Genomic DNA, 4,376 nt, shown 5'->3' on the forward strand with positions numbered 1-4,376 from the left:
TATGATGTATACTAACATGGGGTATTTGGTGGGCAAAACCTCTAAAGAAAAATAAAACTTTGCAAATGGGTAACACAAATATATCTAAACAAAAATCTGATTTTGAGGGCAAATGGTTATAAACTGTGTGAGTAGATATTGGCAATGCTCAGGGTAAGAAATAAAAGCATTTAGAAAATACTTGGTTATCTCATCAGCCAAAATAAAATGTTCTCTGCAGTTATAAGAATTCTAAGAGCCGTTTTTACTATGTAAACACTTCTTGGTACTGCCGACATTTCCTCTTGACAACACTTCATGTTTTCGGCAATAACAGGTAAACACTGAACCTATAAAATTATTTTTGAAAAACCTTTTGTCCTTGTGTTCCTTTTAGAAAAAAGTGACTGGTGGAAACTTCAATATGTAATAAGGAAGTGAACTAAAGTGTCTAAGTGGCAAATTAGGTAGCTTCCTTTAAATAGATGATCAATCACAGTTCTATGGGGTTTGTGTTTTTGAAATAAAATAGTCAATGAGAGCAAGCTAATTACTGAACTAATCTTGAATATGTTTCAATTGTGTGATACAATCTGAAAAGAAGACCAAGAATACAAAGAGATCAAAAGAAAAAGGAGAAAAAATTTTTTTTAATTCTACAGAAGAAAATGATATGTTTGTTCATGTCAATATTGATTTTTATTAATAGATAATATCTTTTAAAGCCCAGTTTTGAGTAAACTGTTTGTCAATCAGAACAAATGCACTTATTGAGTGCTTATTACATGCCAGGATTTGTTCCACAAGCTTTACATGTGTTCTCTTGTTTGATATTCTCAGAAACTCTATAATGTAGATTATTCTTATTATTCCTATTTTGCTATGAAGAATTAGAGGCACAATGTCAAAAGAAGAGTAAGTGGCAGATCCAGGATGCAAACCCAAGTTGTCTATATCAGCAGCAGCACTGCTCTCAACTACCACACTATGATATAGTGTTTTCTCAAAGTGTGAGTCTTGGAACAACAGTAGCAGCCCTACCCGAAGACTTGTTAGAAATGCAGATTTTATAACAAAAGGAAAGCCGAAAATTTCACAAATACATGGTAATTAAAAAAAAAAAAATGCCCGAACAACTGATAGATCAAAGGAGAAATCAAAAGGATAATTTAAAAAATATCTTGAGACAAACGATAATGGAAACATAAAATATAAAACGTATGGGATGCAGTAAAAGCAGATCTAAGAGCCGATTTTTATAGCAATAAGTGCATACATTAAGAAAAAAACCTCATCTATGGCCATGTCACACTGAGCACACCTGATCTCATCTGACCTCAGAAGCTAAGCAGGGTCAGGCCTGGTTAGTATTTGGATGGGAGACCACCTAGGAAGACCGGGTGCTGTAGGCTTTTTCTTTTTTTAAAAAAAAAGATCTCAAATAAACAGCCTAACATTACACCTCAAGGAACTAAAAAATGGACAATGAGTAAAGAAATTGATTCAGTAATCAAAAACCTCCCAACAAAGAAAAGTCTAGGGCCAGAATGCTTCAGTGGTGCTTTCTACCAAGCATTTAAAGAAGAATTAATGCCAAGCCTTCTCAATGCTTCCAAAAATTAAAAAAGAGGGTCAAAATTAAGTTAAACACTCTCAAACTCATTTTATGCAGCCAGCACTCCCCTTATACCAAAGCCAGGTAAGGGTACTATAGGAAAAGAAAATTACAACCCAAAATTCCTGATGAGTATAGATACAAAAATTCTCAACAAAATATTCACAAAACTTATTCAACAATACATTAAAAGGAAAATACAACATGATCAAATGAGATTCATTCCTAGGATGCAAGGGTGGCTTAGTATACACAAATCAATAAATGCAAAACATCACATTAATAAAATGAAAGATAATAATCATATGATCAGTTCAATAAGTATGGAAAAATCATTTGACAAAATTTAATATCTATTTATGATGAAAACTCTCAATAAATTGGGTATAGCAGGAATGTACTTCAACAAATAAAGGCCATATATGACAAGCCCACAGCTAACATCATACTCATTGAAACATTTTCCTCTAAGATTAGGAATGACAAGATGCCCACTACTGCCATTCTATTTAACAGTGTACTGGAAATCTTAGCTAGAGCAATTAGGCAAGAAAAAGAAATATAATCATCTAATTTAGAAAGAAAAAGGAAAATTGTCTGCTCTCAGATGACATAATCTTATATATAGAAAAACTTAAAGACTGCACCAGAAAACTATTAGAATTAATCAACAAATTCGATAAAGTTGTAGGATACAAAATCAACATACAGAAATCAGATGTGTTTCTATACACTAACAATGAAATATCTGAAAAAGAAATAAAGAGGACAATCTAATTCATAATAACATCAAAAACAATAAAATATTTAGGAATAAATTTTGCCAAGGAAATAAAAATATCTGTACACTGAAAACTATAAGAAACTACAAGATGTTTATGGCATAAATTGAACACAGAAATAAATGAAAGAAATCTTGTGTTCATGGATTGGAAGAATTAATATTGTTAAAATATCCACGTTATCCAAAGCCGTCTATGGACTCAATGTAAACCCTGTCAAGATTCCAATGGCATTTTTTTACAGAAATAGAAAAAAAGTCCTAAAATTCACATGAAACAACAAAACACTCTAAGTAGGCAAAACAATGCTGAGAAAGAAAAACAAAGTGAGTGACATTACAATTCCTGATTTCAAACTATATTACAAAGCTGTAGCAATCAAAACACTATTGTATTGGCATAAAAACAGGCACAGAGATCAATGAAACAGAAATGAGAAACCAGAAATAAACCCATGCATACACAGTCAACTATTTGACAAGGGAGACAAGAACATTCAATGGGGGAAAGAATAAACGATGTTGGGAAAATCAGATCTTATACCAAAAAAAAAAAAAAAAAAAAAAAAAAGGAAACTAGACTTCTTTTAAACCACTCACAAATATTAACTCAAAATGGATTAAAGACAAAAAGTAACACCTGAATCCACAAAACTCCTAGAAAAAAAACAGAAAAAAACTACTTGACAATGAGACAATGATCATGGAAATACATTTTTAGATATGACACCAGAAGCACAAACAGCAAAAGCAAAAATAAATAAATGGGGATACAGCTAACTAAAAAGCTACTGCACAGCAAAAGAAATGACCAACAAAATGAAAATGGAGAAAATATTTGCAAATTACATATGTGATAAGGGGTTAATATGCAAAATATATAAGGAAATATAATTCAATAGCATAAAACAAATAATCCAAATGGGCAAAGGATCTGAATAGATATTTATCCAAAGAAGATATTCAAATGGCCACAGGTACATGAAAAGTTGCTCAATATTACTAATGATCAGGAAAATGCAAATCAAACCACAATGAGATATCGCCACACACCTATTAAAATGGCTATTATCAAAAAGACTAGAGATAACCAGTGCTGACAAAGATCTGAAGTAAAAAGAGCATGCGTGCACTGTTGGTAAGAATGTATACTGATATGACCACTATAAATAAGAGTATGGAGGTTCTTCCAAAATTAAAAATAAAAATACCGTATGATCTGCAAGTTTCACTTCTGAATACATATTTGAAGAAAATGAAATCGCTATATCAAAGATATATCTGCACCCCAGTGTTCATTGCAGCATTATTTACAATGACTATAAAAAAAAGAAAAAAATTCAGGTTTTTAGGCTTCACCTCAGACTCACTGAATCATAAAATCTGTAGTGGGGCCATAACCTGGAATTTTAACAAGCTCGCCATGTGATTCTGTTTCCTGCTGAAGTTTGAGAACCACTTCTCTATAATATACAACCTTTACCACCAGTTTTAAGGATAACTAATGTTCTAATGAAAGTGGTCTTATATTAAACGTGGGAATGCATGTCATAATAAAGGAATGATCAGAAAAGCTTCGCATATGTTGGAAAAACAAGAACTGACACTGTTCTACTTTCACTATGACTGTGCACTTCACATTTCACAGTCAGAAACAAACAAACAAACAAACACATTTCACCCCAAGACAAACCAGATCACCTTGATTGGTACAGGCAGGTCCCAAATTAAATAAAGACTTTACTATGTCCCATTGTCCTGAACTCTCTAAACAAGGAAAACATTTGATCTTTGCCTTCGTCTATGCTGATGTCTGAAGATATATCCTTGCTGAATAGGATAACCATCTGAGAGAGTTGCTATTTTTCCACCATGATCAGAATAATATAAATTTGTTTATATTGGTAATTTTTTTGTGTGTTTTAAAAGATTTGTTATATATTTTATTTGGTGAGCCAGGCCTTCTGGTCTGATTCTGCTCCATTTTTTTTTTATTGCTTC

The 4,376-nt window shown here is 32.2% G+C and overlaps 1 pseudogene; it reads left to right on the top strand.

Moving 5' to 3' along the window:
- Positions 1–1,272: 1,272 nt before the first annotated feature.
- Positions 1,273–1,391, top strand: LOC111736295 (annotated as a pseudogene).
- The last annotated feature ends 2,985 nt before the right edge of the window (positions 1,392–4,376 follow it).

Source organism: Pteropus vampyrus, unplaced genomic scaffold (assembly GCF_000151845.1).
Source record: "Pteropus vampyrus isolate Shadow unplaced genomic scaffold, Pvam_2.0 Scaffold1, whole genome shotgun sequence".
Lineage (NCBI taxonomy): Eukaryota > Metazoa > Chordata > Mammalia > Chiroptera > Pteropodidae > Pteropus > Pteropus vampyrus.